General features: G+C 48.2%; 1 pseudogene; it reads left to right on the top strand.

The window, feature by feature from the left end:
• The first annotated feature begins 6265 nt into the window (after positions 1-6265).
• LOC127680498 (Y-box-binding protein 1-like) overlaps positions 6266-16377 on the top strand; it is a 41218-nt pseudogene continuing 31106 nt past the window's right edge.

Raw genomic sequence — 16377 nt, 5'->3', positions numbered from 1 at the left:
TTTCCCATGAGATGTTTCAGGCAATGCTGTAGGACACTGAGGGTTGGCAGGCTAAAACCTTTGTATGCAGGTGCCACAGTATCAGCTGGGAGTGTTCCCAGGAGTGAGACAGCAGCTGAGGTATTGACAGTGTATGTGCAGTTCCCACAAACACTGCCCGAGGCCCCAGGTGGGGCTGGTGGAGTCTCCTCACGAGTCTGCTCTCTATGATCTCATCCCTGCACTGGTAAAGTTTTGATCCCTGGTTTTCTGGTCTTTTCTCACAGACAGAGTGGTGTGCTCTGTACATCTAAGCCTCGTTCCTACTTTCTTCTCTGCTGACTCTGTCTGTTTATGTCCAGTTTTCTTTCAGTCTGCTCTGCCGCCCATCTTGCTTTATAAAGAAGAGGGTTAGCTCTTTGTGTCAGATTCTCAAGAGATTTGATCTTTGCCAGTTCGATGGCTGAAGAACACTATCCGTGGGCCCATATCCATGGGTGGTGTTGGCTATCTCAGATCTGAATTCCACAGGGAAGGGGCTGGGAGATGGCTCTGTGGGTGACAGCATTTGTTATGCAGTCATGAGGATCTACGGAATCCCCAGCACCCACAGGAAAATCCCGGCATGGTCACGCATGCTTGTAAGCACAGCATTGCTGGGCAGAGTGGGCAGAGCCTGGGTGCCTGACGTCCAACCAGCCTGACTGAAACAGCTTGCAGGGGTCCTGTTCAGTGACAGACCCTCAGCCAAGGCAGAGAGCTGAGAGTGAAGGAGGAAGGTACATATCGTCCACATGTGGCTCCTGCATGTGGTACCTGGGCACCCACCTGCACACTCACATGTCTCACACACACACACACACACACACGTGTGTGTGTGTGTGTGTTTGCTGTGACTCTGTTGCTGTAGGTGTCATGGTGGCACAGCTCTGGCTCCGTGTCTGCAGGTCCGCCCAGCAGCGTGTGGCATGGCCCTTTCTTTTCTCGTTGCCACCCAAGCAATACAGTGTGGCAGTCATTTCCACATACAAACACAAGTGATTTGGGCAGTCTGGTGACCTCAGGGTTCAGGCGTGGGGTGCACCTTTTCTGAGCTCTCTATTCACTGGGGGCTACACAAGGGGCACCTGGTGGGACACAGGAATTGGCAACCATGGGGCTCCATCCCAGTGATTTGAGTGGATGGTAGAAGCCCTTCAGAGCAGTGGGGAGGGCTGTGTGGGGAAGGACGGATCACTTCCTCATGGTGAGGCCCAGAGGGATTTGCACATGTAGCCCCTCAAGTGCTGGTAGGTTCACATCTGGTGGCCATGGTGGCCTGCTGGCACTGCAGTGAGAACATGGTTTCAGAAGCCTGCCCTGTGTTCCCTGACTGAGATGCAGGGAGCATTCCAATATGCCGGGCTCCAGTGAGCACAGAGAGGAGGGAGTGGTGGCCTCAGAAGGGACGAGCCACCTGGAAACTCAGGGAAAGGTCTCCTTACTCCTCCACGAGTGCAAAGCTCTGGGTAGATTACTCTGTGTGTGATGCACGTGCTCCTGTGCATGTGGAGGCCAGACAGGTGACAGGTGTCTTCCTCAGTAAGTCTCCTCTTGAGTGTTTGAGACAGAAAACTTTTTTCTAAAGTCATTTTTTTTATTATTTTAATTTTTTACAGTCCAGCCATTGTCTCCCTTCCTGGTCCTCCTCCGTCCCACAGTCCCTCATCTCATTCCTCCTCCCCGCTGTCTCTGAGAAGATGCTTGCCCACCCCCACCACCACCAGGCCTCCTCTCTCTCTGGGGCCTCTCCCTTCTCCCACTGAGGCCAGACCAGGCAGTTCTCAGCTGTACATGTGTCAGGGGCCAGCTCATGTTGCCTGGTTGGTGGCTCAGTGTCTGGGAGCTCCCAGGGGCCCCTGTTAGTTGAGACTGCTGGTCTTCCTACAGGGTCGCCCTCCTCTTCAGCTTCTTCCATCCTTCCCCTAATTCAACCACAGAGGTCCCTGACTTCAGTCCAATAGTTGGGTGTAAGTATCTGCGTTTGTCTCAGTCAGATGCTGGTTTGGGCCTCTCGGAGGGCAGCCATGCTAGGCTCCTATCTGTAAGCATACTATACCATCAGTAATAGTGTCAGGCCTTGGTACCTCCCCATGAAATGGATCCCAAGTTGGGCCTATCACTGAACCTCCTTTCCTTCAGTCTCTTCTCCATTTTTGTCCCTGCAGTTCTTAAAAGAACTGGACAGGAACAATTCTGGGTCAGAAAATTTGACTGTGGGTTGACAACCCCACCCCTCCACTTGAGGCTCCGTCTACTGAGGTGGATTCTTCAAGTTCTCTCTCCCTTCTGTTGGGCATTTCATTCTCATTGAGTGAGACAGAAATCTTACTGTACTTGGAACTCACTAATGGACTAGACCGGGGGACCAGTGGGCCCCAGGGATTCTCCTGCATCAGCCTCATCAGAACTGGGATTAAAGTATATGTAGATCAGAAAGGGGAGTTGTAAGCCAGGCTGAAACAGAAGGATTATGAGTGAGTTTGAGGCCAGTCTGGGCTACACAAATTATTTGTTTCTCTAAACAAAAAGAACCCTCATCACAAAATGACCCAAACCAAACCAAAACCAAACCAAACCCCAGACAAACTTAAATAACTCAGAAGTGAGCTTGCAGTTGTGCGTGGTTTTTGCTGAGATGTCTGTGTGCAGTTAGGCAGTAAGGTTGCCTGCAGTTAGCCCTCCAAATTAATTTCCATGGAGAACGCAACATTTATTAAATGTTGTACCAGTTAGGGACCACTCTGGAGACACAAGTCACAACAGTAATTTGAGCTGGAAAACATTATAAAGAATTAATCAGGCAATGTGATTAAATGCCAAGAGACAAAGAAAACTGACAGAAGGAGGTATCATGCGGCACCCACGTGCACGCTCACACAAGTGTGTCCACTTATACACACGTGCTTAAGTGAGCATGTACTCAAGCGTACAAACCACAACAAAGAAACAATAAAGGAAGAGGTCTTGGCGTGCAGCTCAGGCATAGAGCAGGTGAGACTCTTCATCGAGGCCCATCTGTAGTAGGGAAAGGGCTCCAGCCACTTGCCAGTGCCCAGTTCTACAGTCTAGCTGCCCTCTGTTCAGCAGGGAAAGCCTGACATCTTGGTCCCAGCTGGTTGGAGTTCTCACAGGGCATCCACTGTTGGCAGGTTCCAACCCCCCACCCCTCCCGTGGGACCGAGGCAGAGTTTTCTAGCCACCTTGTTATCTGTGGTCACTCCAGTTCCATGTCACATGGCTGCTACATTTAAGCCAAATCTTTGCCTTTAATTTCCACTGGTTCAAAGTCTTTTAGAGATGGATTTAAAGGATTTATGTGGTCAGGCCAGGCTCACTCACAGAATCTCATTTCCTTAAGTATGGGTGCCCTGTGTTCAACCACACCGCGGGGTGGGGTGGGAATTAATTAGTTCCTGGTCCAGGGTTTTACAGGAGAGTGCATACCAGGGGCTTGGAGAGTGTGGGTGGCTGGAGGCCATTTAACTTGGATTTGGACTGTAGTTCAGTGCACCAGGGCTGGTGAGCCGAAAACCATCCAGTGTACTGCTACCGAGGCTCCTCAAGAAACCTTTCGCTGGGGCTGGTGACCGCCTGGAGAAGCCTCTGCAGGCTGCCATGCTTTAGGGGAGAGAAGATAGCCCTGGGAGCTGGAAGAGCCGCCCCTGCCCTTCGCAGCGTCCCTCTCGCGCCCTCTACAGGACTCTCAAAGCATTGCCCCATTTGTCTAGGAAACTCCTACAGGGTGCAGCTCCAGCATACAGCCGGCAGAGGGCAGAGTGAGATTCTAGAACACTTTCCCAGTTCACAGCATTGCACTGAAACAGAGGAAGAAAAAAGTTGGCATTGCAGTAATCCAGGTATTGCCGCTAGCCTCAGATGGCCATTTAAGTTCAAGTGAATTAAGATTACATAACGCTGAAACTTCTGAGCTCAGGAGGGTGAAGTGGCTCAGGGCCACTAAAGACACTTGCCACCAATCCTGATGACCGAGTTAGTTCCTCGGGACTTGGGAAGGAGAGAATTGATCCCTGCTAGCCATCCATCCTACTAGCCACATTCATGTGTACTACACACAAACAAATGAACAAACAAATAAATGTATAAACAATTCTGAGCTCTGAATAGAGGTGCAGGCCTTTAACTGGAGCTGCTTGGGAGGCTGAGGCAGGGGAATCATACATAGCCAGTTCAAGGTCAGCCGGGGCAACTTAACAAGAACTTGTCTGAAGATGAAGTAAAAGAAGGGATGAAGCTGTAGCTCAGTGGAGGAGCACTTACCCACTCGAGAGGCTCTGGATTCAACCACGAATACCAGAAAAGCAAGACTCTGTTCTTGACCAGTGCTTACCATGGTACACGTGCTCAGTACCTGCATACAGCTCAAAGGTGTCCTGCTAGACAGTGAAGACCTGGAACGTTGACTTCTACAAACTTCTATGGGGAGGGGAAAGATCTAAGCTTACTGGGCATCTGGGAGATTGACTTGGTGACACTGGAGAGGGATACAGACCCTTGGGAGGAGTTAAAGATTGAGTTAACTGGGCTTCCATATAGGGTATCACAAGTTAATCACCATATAGCCCAGGCTGCCCTGGAATCCATAATCTCTCTTCCCAGCCTTCTAAGTGCTGAGATCACAGACCTGAGCTGTCAGGATAGCCACAGTGGTTTTTAAGTAAAGATGTTTGGTTGAGGTTTTAGAAGGATTGCTCTGGGTGCTCATTGGAGACAACTTGCAAGGCAGAAAGAGAAGCAGGGGGAAGGGACTGGGAGGCTGGCTGGGGGGTTCTTGAGAGATGACATACAGGTGGCCGTTGCTGGGGGGTCTGTCTGTGCGGGTGTGCATGTGTGCGTGTGCATGTGCGTGCGTGTGTGTGTGTGTGTGTGTGTGTGTGTGTGCGCGCGCGGCGAGATCTGGCTCAGGATCTGTGCTGAGGAGGGTCTGTGCAGGCTGGGGGTGCAGGGTGCAGGGTGGGGGGGTCTGTGCTGGGCTGTGGTATCAGGGTCAGACTGATGCCACAGCTGGAGATGTTAGATGGTGAAATGGACAGGAGCTGTTGACCAACAGAGGATAGGGAGGAATGCGGTGGCTGTTGAAGTGGCCCCAGAGGCTTCTGCTGAACACGACTGGCTTGGAAGCAAACTTCAGTTCAGACCAGAGCAGAAAAGACTTAGCTTGCCCTCTCATTCTAGAACCTTCAGTGAAAGAATGAAAGACAGGCATGCTCAGGTCTTAATCCTTGAGTAGCTAACAGAATTGGCTTGGGGTGGGGCCTGGCCGTCTGCATCCGGTTTTAAAGCTCTCCTGCTTCAAACTAACAGGCTTTCAGATTGAGCATAGTGTTCCAGCGAAGCACGTGCTCTGCGCAGACACAAGCCCTGAGGCCAAGGTTAAGTGGTTTGGTGGCTCAGTTCAGGGTCTGTCATGAGAATAATACTAGGTTCTTAAGCCAGGAGACAGTGTGGTCATAGAGATGTAATGAGGGAACTTAAGACTTCAGAGGATAAAACATTCCGGCTTCTGTGGTGACTGCCTGGGCCATCGGAAGTTCTAGTCCGGCTACCAGCATGGGGGCCAGCAGAGTCTTTAATAGGTTCACAACTTTGGCATCACCCAAGGACATCATCAAGGCCAAGAGGAGAGGGATAGGCTAGGGTGGGAAATAGTGCCTTTGTCTTTGGCATCATGGGAGGACCCTTCTTTCCCTTTCATTTGTAGGAAGAGTTGCTAATCACAGTGTCCCACTTTGCCTGCTGGCTGGAACAACCATTTATAGATCAACTTCTGGGCTCAGTGATTGGCCTATAGGTGGCTCCTTGCCTCAAACAGCACCAGCCACAGTTTTCTATATGACTGTACATCCTGATTCAGCAGGAGATGGTGCCTTCTGGCTTCCTTAGCAACTGCTGTACAACAAACGATCTCAAAACATAGCGGCTTAAGAAACGCTAGTATTTTATTATCCTTAGTTTCTGCCGGCCAGATTTTTAGGTGGGGGATGTTGGGTGGGTGATACCTGCTGTACGGCATTTAGGTCCTTGGATGAAGGATGGGGAAGCTGGGAATGGCATTATCTACTGACTGGTTTTTGATGCTGGCTTTCAGCTGAGCCATGTGTGTCTCTAGTACCAAGTGGCAGCTGAGCCTCTGCCTAGAGTCTAATCACCTGCACTCGATTGGGAAACTGAGCCTCACTGGAGAGCCCTGGGCTGACATTTCCACCGACTCCTGAAGCTAACGTAAATGACTCCTTTGGACAGTTTCCTGCCCCCCACACCAGGACAACTGCAGCTGAAGCTCAGACCTGAGAGAAGTGAAAACCTAAACTTTCTGCTTCCACGTAAGTTTCCAGGCTGTGGAAGATCCGGAGTGTGGGGGTGGAACTCTTCTGTGACATAAAGCAGGTTGTTAATGACCTTGACCTTGGTCCCACGTGATGCTTTTAAGTACACAGATTTGGCCCAGGGAGGATGGAGTGGGCAGCTGGGTTTGAGGCCGGAGCAGGACATGAGTGAGGTTTTATAGATCCACATCTCTGGGTGTTGTGATCTCATCCTGGGCCTGAGGAGACTGGTGAGGTGGGGCAGAAGACTGAGTGTGGCCAGACCCCAGCAGCGCGAGGGCGCCTTGTTTGAGTTTGTGACTTGAAAGCATTGGCATGTAGTAAAGCAAGGTTTGTGGCTTCTTCCTCAGGAAGGGTCTCTCTTAATGCCATCCTTTCAATCACTTGTTCAAGGTCAGCGTCTGTAGAGTGTGATTTGTTATGTAAACTGGGATGCACCGTGCATGCGGTGGGAACAGCAGGCACACACAGTTTGTTGGGCAGAAAGAGCTAGGTCACAGGGGAAAGAGGCTTGTGAAAGACGTCAGAAGATGTGTGATGACGGGGGGGGGGGTAGCTTAGCTAGGAAAGTGCTCGCTCTGTAAGCAGGAGGGGCTGAGTTTAGATCCCAGCATGATGTAAAAACCCGAAAGTGTGTGCTCTTGGAACCCTAGTACAAAGGCAGGGAGACCTTTGAGGCCAAAGTTGGCTTCACTGAGACAGGGAACTCCAGGTTCAGCAAAAGACTGTCTCAAGGCAATATGGTGCAGTGTGATAGAACAGGACCATACCACACATATATGCACACAACACACATAATACACACTTGGATGCAGGTGCATACACACCCTACCCCCACCCACACCATACACACACTTGGATGTTCACACACACACACACCCCCCATACACACCCTTGGATGTGTGTGCATACACACATACCACACAAACACACTACACACACACACATACACACACACACACACACACACACACACACACACACCATACATATTACACACACTTGGATGCATGTGTATACACACACCTACTCACACCATACATACACTTGGATGTACACACACACACACACACACACACAAACCATACACATGCACAGAAACAATAATCAAGGTGAAGCACAATTGAGGAAATATCTCATATTGATCTCTGACCTCCACATACACATGCTTGTGCACCTGAACACACACAGGCACAAACACAGGTACCAACATAGGTTCATGAAAGTACAAAGTTTGGAGAGAGGTACACACAAAGATGGAGGCTTCTGGTCGGCCCTGACTGCTGTCCCAGACCCTGTGTTCCTGGTGGTAGAACCTAATCGACCTCCCTGCTCCTGTAAACAGCACCACACTCACTCCCATGTACTGAACTTGGGGGAATTCTGTGAGGATGTATGGCTGCAATGTGCAAAGTGGCTCATGGTTTTCTATTGGTATAGCGTGCACATAAGATAAAGAATTACCATACTGTGCTATGGTTATGGAATTGGAAATGGTCCCCACAGGTTTGTATACTGGGGCCTTAGTTGGTAGCTTTTGATGTTGGTTCTAGGGGCTTTGACCTAATCAGTGGATTAACCCTGTGATGGATTTATAATAGGATGGCATCATTGGGAGGTGGTGGAAAGTGGGAGGTCGGGCCCATCTGGAGGAAGTAGGCCACTGGGGATGTCTTGCTAGGGTGGATCTTGCCCGTCCCTGCTTCCTGGCTGCTCTGAGGTAAACATCTCTGCTCTAGTCTGTGTTCACCACCATGATGCTCTCTGCCTTGTCACAGCCCTTGGTGATGGAGCCACAGACCATAATGGAAACCTCCGAAACCATGGGTTAAAATACAACTCTCCTCCTTTAAATTGATTTTCTAGGTATTTATCACAGTGGTAAGAGCCTGACTGTCACAGCACACATCCTTGTGACAGCAGCTAGATCAAGATTTGATTTTTTTTTTTCAGGCCAGGATATGTTATCTTCTTTTGTCCTGCTGAGAGAAGCGCTTGATGCATGGCCTCTGGCTGACTACAAATTTTGTGGCATAAGAAAATATTACCTGACAGTTCTGGGGTTCAGAACCCTACAGCAGTTTTCTTTGAGCTAAACTGAAGGTGTTGCAGGCCATTGTTCCCATTGTTCCAAGACAGAATCCATGTTCTTGCTTTTCTTCATCTCTAGAGACTGTGGACTCCTTGGCCTGTGGTTTCCTCCCTATGTAGCCAGTGATAACCCCTTCCCACTTTGCATCAGCCTGAACTCATTTTCCTACTCCCATCTTTAACATTTCTGGAGTACTGTCATTGGACCACATCTTCCACCCAGGTGACTCAGGAGAACTGAGGACATTAGCCTGGCCTGTACATGTGTTTTGTAATTTACAATAGAATAGCATTCTGATAGCCCTTACAGATGTGTATTAATATATTTAAGCTACTGAACATCAGAGCTGCTACTAGCTTACCTTAAATGTGATTCATCCTTGGACATTAGCCTACAATGAAGCAATGTCCTCTAATGTAAAGCTTGTACAGTAGAAGGACTGACTTATGTAGTTTATTGCATATTGCATTTAAACACAAGGGCTATGTGGATATGGTTTCACACCATTGCTGAAATGTTGCACTTTGGCATCATCTGTATTATCTGTACACTAGTTAAAAGAGAAACCTACCTCTGCTCTCTGTTTTCACTGTTGAGTGGTCAAGGTTCCTGCAGAGATGGGTGATGGGTTGGAGGATGTGTGGAGCTGATCCTGGCAGATAGCTCTGTCATTTCACAATGCTCACTCACATTCCGTCTGACAGCCCCTGGTGATGGAAAGTTAGGGATGCTTTTGGCTATAGGAAAATCTGAGTCTGATTCACAGTAGCTTCAACAACCTAGAGAATTTCTGTACATAATTCTGGATGTAGGCAGCTCTTCACCTTAGCTTGATTGCCTTCACTTTTTCTGATTACTTGTTGCCTCCTGGTCAGAAGACTGCTGCCTTTGTTCCTGGCGCCTATTTTCAAATGTGAAAAGGGCGGCTGGGAAGGATGGCAACAACTACATCTGTTTCATTTATTGATTCATTTATCCATCATCAGAAATGTAAAACTGCTTTCAGAGTTACGGTTCCCAATAGAAATTTGCGTACATATTATTGTATCTGGTCCTTCAAGCAACATAGCTGCAAGGGAGGCTAGAAAAGTGACTATTGGTTTCCATTCCTTTTTGGACAGAGGCAGCAAGGGAGAAAGACAACTGGGCTATGCTGTTGTAATTGTCCTGATGATGATATTGTTCTAATTTCTTTGCCTGGTCATCTCTTTTACCTGTGGTCTCACAGACTGAAAGTGGAATCAAGTCCCTGAGCTCAGATGCATCCCATTGCTATACACTTCTCCCCTGACCTCTAGTCATGATTTTTGTTTATTTACTATAATTTTCACAGAGTAAAATGCACAGATCTTGAAGATCAAGTTATGAACCACCCAGTACCCCCCCAGAGCTCCTAGGGACTAAAGCACCAGTCAAAGAGTATACATGGAGGGATCTATGGCTCCAGATGTATATGCAGCAGAGGATGGCCTTGTTGGACTTCAAAGGGAGGAGAGGCCCTTGGTCCTGAGAAGGCTTGAAGCCCCAGTATAGGGCTTTCCAGGATATCCAGGATAGGGAAGCAGGAGTGGGTGGATTGATGAGCAGGGGGAGGGGGGATGAGTTAGAGGATTTTTGGGAGGATCAAGATCAAGTTAGATTTAAAAAAGATTTTAGTGTGTGTGTGTGTGTGTGTGTGTGTGTGTGTGTGTGTATTTGTATGTATATGCATGCATATAGATTTGTGCATGTGGCAATAGTGGTCATGAAGGCCAGAAGAGGGTTTTTGGTCACTTGGAGCTGGAGTTACAAGTAGTTCTGAGCCACCTTACATGGATAATGGGAACCAAACCTAGGTCACTGTGAGGCAGCAGGCTCTTCGCTGCTGAGCCATCTCTCCAACCCCCTCACATTAGATTACTTTTTAATGAAGCAGAATTGGATTTATTAAAAGACATTTTAAATATAAAATTTAAACTTGAGCATGAGGAGGAGAGAGGTATTTAGGAGAAGACAGGAGATACCAGGGAACACAGGTGTGCAGTGTTCTCTAAGAGACTTGCCCCACCATGTACCCATCACCTATGTTAAAATATACATTCTTACCAATCCAGAAAACTCTCCCGTGGACTTTTCCACTCCCTCACTGTTGCCTACCTCTGAGGCAAACACTGATTTCTATCACTGTGCCTTGTTTTACATTTTAAAAGAATTTCATATAAATGAAATCATACATTAGTTATGGTTCTGGGTTTGGCTGATTTTCCTTCAATATTAGGGTTCTGAGATTCACCCATATCATTGTAGCATTCCTTAGTTTGTTTCATTTTATTGAGATGTATTCCACTGAATGGATATACCACAGTCTGTTTATTCCTTTTTTTCTGCTGATGATCATTGGTGGTCTCTCATGTTGGCTTTTGTGAACAAAGCTTCTGTAAAATGTGTTCAGGTCATTTTGTGACAGGTGTTTGATTCTATTGGATGTAGGTGTGAGAATAGAATTTCTGGATCACATGTCAGTCAGGATTCCCAGGTCTCCTCTTGGTGATGACTCTATTTGAAGAGGGAAAAATGGAGGTGGCGGTGGGAGAGCCCAGGAAGGGGAAGGGCTGCAGGAATGTCAGGTGTTGTCAAGCTATTAGGGCCATTGAAAGCCACACTGGCCCAAGTGACATGCATGGAGCCAGTCTGGTGGCTGAAGAGCAGCGACTCAGCTTTGGCCCTCTTCACAGTGTGGGAACAGGAGCTCAGTGCACCAAAGATTCTAACTCGAATCTGTTGGTTCCTAGTCAAATCTTCCCAATGAAATCAGCTAGAAACTTTAACAATGTCTATATTTCCCCCCCTCTAAAAAAATTCTTGACGGGCTGCAGAGATGGCTCAGTGATTAAGAGCACTGACTGCTCTTCCAGAGGTCCTGAGTTCAATTCCCAGCAACCACTTGGTGGCTCACAAACATCTGTAATGGGATCCAGTACTTTCTTCTGGTGTGCCTGAAGACAGCTACAGTGCACTTACTCATCAATCAATCAATCAATCAATCAATCTTTAAAAAACTTCTTGACAATCCCATGCCTGATGCACTCCATCACATGACCTTTCCCCTCACTCCTGATGATCCTCTTCTTCTCAGCTTTCTCCCTCCTCTTTAGTGTCTGGGTGCACTCACAACTGCTACAGCCATGCCCTGTCCAGAGACAGTGTTTGACAGTGTCTCTGTCTTCCAGCTCTTACAATCTTCTGGGTTGCTCCCCAAGCACTGATGGGATGATCCGGGCGTCCTGTGTAGGGTTGGTGGCTCAACAGTCCTTTAGTCTCAGCACCGTGATCCGTTCCGAGTGGCACTCAACATTGCCACTGCTAAAAGAAACTTCTCTGACCAATGCTGAGAGCAGCACTAGCCTGTGGGTGTGAACATGAGCACTTAGACTTTATGCCCAATTAGCAAGACATTATAGTAGGACTCTTACTAGCAAGAATGCCTACACTTGGGTCCCACCTCAGAGATTCTTAAGGAGAGACTCAGGCTGAGCCTTGGGGGTTAATCAGCATTTCAGGTGATTGTGATATAGGGTGAGGGCTGAGATCCCAGCATGAAATCCAACCTCCACCCACCTGAATGTTTAAATGCAAATTCTCATCTGAAACCCCCAGGTGAGAATCCCTGAGTGTCAGCATTTCTGACAAACTCTCTAGTGGGTGTTGGTGCTGCTGAATTGTGGACCTCCTGTTGAGCAACACTGCTGAACTGTGAATATGGATTTTAACACAAGGGCTCCTCTAATTAGAAAGGAGCTCAGCGTGTGCTAACAAATCTGCCTTTGGGACTTGTGTGTGCGCACACATATATGCATGTGCATGAGGAAGATGAGAGGACAGGGTTCCTCATTAGCTGGCTGGCCTGCAAGCCCCAGAGACTCACTTGTCTTCACCTCTCCAGCATGGGGTTACAGGGCCACACTATCACTCCTGGCTTTAAAAAATAAATATGTTCTAGGGGAATCAATCTCAGGTCCCCAAGCTTGTGCAGCGGGCACTTTGCTGAAGGAGCCACCTCCCAGCTCTCCATGTGCTGTGTGTGTTCTTAGGGAGGGCTTCTATTATATTAATAAGCTGGGTATCTTGAGATCTGAAGCAAGATCTCAAGATTCCCATGTATGAACTTTCAGGGACTCACGGAGAGCCTGTTGGTGGGAATGGCTGGGACTGACAGAGAGGTGGGCAGGCTGTCAGCTTGTTTGGGACACAGTGATTTGGAAGATGCTTCCAAGCTGTCTTCCCCACACTGCCCCAGGGCCACCTCACCAGTAATTGGCATAACTGGTTTTTCCTGCAGATGAGAAGAGGCTAGACAAGGTCCAGACAGCTCCCCATCACACCCTGGCCCTGGGAGCACACATCTCTCTTCTCCCTTTATCGGATCAAAGTCTTCCATCAAGCTGTCTGGTTTGGTCTTATTCAATTAAATTTTTTAATCCAATTTAACCCGTGCATTCATCTTCTTTGAAATCTGAGAGACGACAGCATCCGCTAGAAACTCTGAGCAAATGGCTGAATTAGCTTTTAGAGAGGACTCAATGCAAGTGTCTCTACCCAGAGAACCATAGGCTCTTTGGAGGCAGCCTGGATCCTGAAAGAAGTTGGGTGAGGGTGGGAGGGAGGAGAGGAGAGACCTTAGCATCCTTTTCTAGAAGTCTTTGGAGGGGCAGACAGATGGGCACCTCTGTCTGAGTATAAACTACAGTATATACCCCAGAGTGTAAACCCTGGAGTGTCAGCATCTGCTGTCAGATTCAGTTGGGGTGGGACTGAGGATTGATTCTGATCCTCCATGCCTCAGTTTCCCCATCTGCAAGACAAGGATGATAACAACAGTATTTTTTCATCTCCTAAGGCTATAGAGAGGATTAAATTGACTCATGTTCTGTGGGATACAGCATGCTACCTGATGCATGCTGACAGCTAGAGGTCAGGGTTAACAGGCCCTGTAATGCTGTTTGGTTAACCCAGTCCATCTATCCGGCTCCTAGCAACCATGTCAAACTCACCCAGCTCAGTGGGAATCAAAGCAAGAAGCCGGGCGGATGTAATCCATCCCACCCCACAGCAAATCAAACTCAGCCAGCCCCTCCAGGTGACTGTCTCACAATTGTTTGATGAGCAGTATTGAGTTTTGGTGCTGGCTGAAGAAACTGAAAGGAAGTTAACAGTAAAACTCTTTACAGGAGAGAGCTGGCAAGGTGGTTCCAGAACCGTCTGACCTTTTCTTTAAATAGTAAGTTTCCATCTTTTCTCTTGGTTTCAGACTTAACTGTGTCCCATATGGTCTGCATCCAACCCAGTGGTGTGGACAGGGTGTGACAGTAGCCATTAGAGAAGCATGGCAGTGGGGCAGAGATCGTGGCCCCTCCCACCGTTCCAATCCCAGCTGTCACTTGTCCTCAGATGCTGCTGGCATTCTCTACTTTGCATGCTTGTGTTCGTTTCCTTAGGAGGAAATGATTGTAATAATGAGATGAGACAGTATTCATCTCCACTGCACAGGGTGGTTTCAGGGCTAAAAGGGTCACTTCCTGTGAAGAGCTGAGGGTGTCTGATAAAGGTCGGCTAAGTCTTTATGACCAGGGCCAAACCCTAGGTGACATATGTGGTGTTTACCACATTGGACTTGGCCAGGCTCTCTCTGGTAAAGGCATTACAGATTCCTCAGGCACAATCTCAGCTTGGCTGCCCATGTCTGTCTGACTCCTCAGGGGATGCTTTGGGAAAGTGCAGATGAGGTGGGCGGGGGGAGATTTCTTTTGAGGCTGCACACCAGTCCTTCAGCTTATTGAATGCCTACTGTGTGCTGGGCATTGTGCCAACCGCGTAAACTCATCCATTTTGAAGCCGTGTTGTGTGTTGGGAACTCTCCCAAGCTTGTTCCTACGGAGAGATGAAGCTCCTGTGGGGGACTGCATCTGACTTGTGTCTGGGACTCCAGTTTATTCAGGTTCCGGTGTGTCCTGAGGCCCAAGTGGAAGGCTAACTTCACTTTGCTTCTCCCCTGCCCCCCACAACAGGATCATATACACCCCAGACCGGCCTCAAACTTGCTCTGCATGCAAGGGTAGCCTTGAATTTCTGCTCTTCCCGGCTCTACCTCTGGGATCCTGGATTACAGGCACGGGCCACAAGCCTGCTTATTCGCCAGTGGGGACCACTGCTGGCTTTGTGCATGCTAGGCAAGCACTCTACCAATGGAACCATATCTCCAGCCCAGTTTTGGGATGGGACGGGAGTTAAGTTTCATCATCAGGAGAAGTGGAGGGTGAGCTGAGCAGTTTTGAAGAGGACATTGTGATGGATGAGGAGTGAGGGCTGAGCGTACTGGGTTCCACCCTCCCTAAACCCTGGGGAAAGCTGCACACAGATCCACAGAGGCAGAGACAAGGCTCATCCGGAAGGATCTGACCAACTGTGAGCATGCCCAGAAAGTGGTGATGTCATCTGCACCAGGTGTGTGATCAGGAAAGGTCACATGTGCCAGAGTACCCAAGGCAGGCATGAGCAGGAGTAGTTTAGGTAGTTCCATTTATGTGAGACCTTTATGTGACCTTGTCCTTAGGAAGAAACTCTTTGTGAATGCTTTGCTGAGTCTAAGTTTCTCTCTGCTGTAGGGGAGAGTGGGAAGAGCAGAGGGTAAATGGGGTTCAAATCTTCCTTAGTTTGGACAAGTTACTTGGTATGCCCCTGCCTCAGTTTCTTTATCTATATATAGGAAACAAGAACTGCTACATCACTCTCTGTCTCTGTCTGTCTGTCTGTCTGTTTTCTCTCTGTCTCTCATACACACATGCACCCCTTATCTTACTGTTTCCTATTCTTGAGTTTACTGTTCCTCAACCTTGATCTTGAGCTTGGTGTCTGATCCCCACCTCAACCCTGAACATCACTTTCCCCATTCTGAACAGTTAGTTACCCATCCCTGTAGAGCCCACTTAGGTTATGCAGTGAGATAGCCTTCATGGTTTAGACTCTTTTCAAAACTCTCAGTTGCCCCAGCTGCCTCATTTATTGTGTTTTAATTAATTAAAGTTTAGATTAATTAATTAAAATTAAATTTTAATTAATTAATTAATTAATTATGTTTTACGAGGCAGGATCTCTATGTATCTCAGGATGGCCTGTAGCTCACAGAGGTCTGCCTGCCTCTGCCTCCTGTGCTTGGATTAAAGGTCTGTGCCACTGGCCCTGGCCTTTATATGTCTAAAGAATCAGTAGCAACATGAGTCTGTTTGTGTCATGAGCCTCAAGAGTAAGAATGAACATAACACACTTGGCCGTGGGGTCCTTCATGTTGGCTTTACTTTTTTTCACTCTTTCTGAACCTCCACTTTCTTGAAGCTAGTGCCCTGACTCTGGGCAGAAGGGACAAGATTGGTAAGGGTAGGTTTGGGAAGCACCAAAGTTCTTTATCCTTTATCCTATTGGCTATTGTACAGCACCAGGAGGCAGGTTGAACTCCTAGATAACAGATAAGGCCCAGAGTTCAAGATGCTTAGCAAAGGTGTCTGCCATGACAGGTGGCTCTGTGCCCAGTTCCCAGTACTCCCCACCCCAGATTATCCTTCTCTTAGGTGCAAACCATATCTGAAATTTCTGCTCTGGGGTCAAGTTTCAGTTGCTACTGCCCTGGAGGGGAGGAGGCTACCTTTGTAGTTGGTGGATAAGGTTTATGCCAAGTCCAGCTTGGCCATGGTAGGGACAGAATGACATGGTTCCCACCATTGGGACAGAGCCAGTAGGCCATGGGCCTCCATGAGTGCTGATGTGAGCATAAGCCTTGTTTGTATAGTAATGTACATATTTTCATGCTCCTCCTTCAAGGAATGTCCTCTCTGCCAAGGTTCATGACTCCACGATAATCAGAAACAGCACAAGTCTGGGAGGCAAGGG

This window comes from Apodemus sylvaticus, chromosome 1 (assembly GCF_947179515.1).
Source record: "Apodemus sylvaticus chromosome 1, mApoSyl1.1, whole genome shotgun sequence".
Lineage (NCBI taxonomy): Eukaryota > Metazoa > Chordata > Mammalia > Rodentia > Muridae > Apodemus > Apodemus sylvaticus.
Note: the sequence above shows the minus strand (reverse complement) of the source record. Positions and strands in the feature narration are given on the sequence as shown.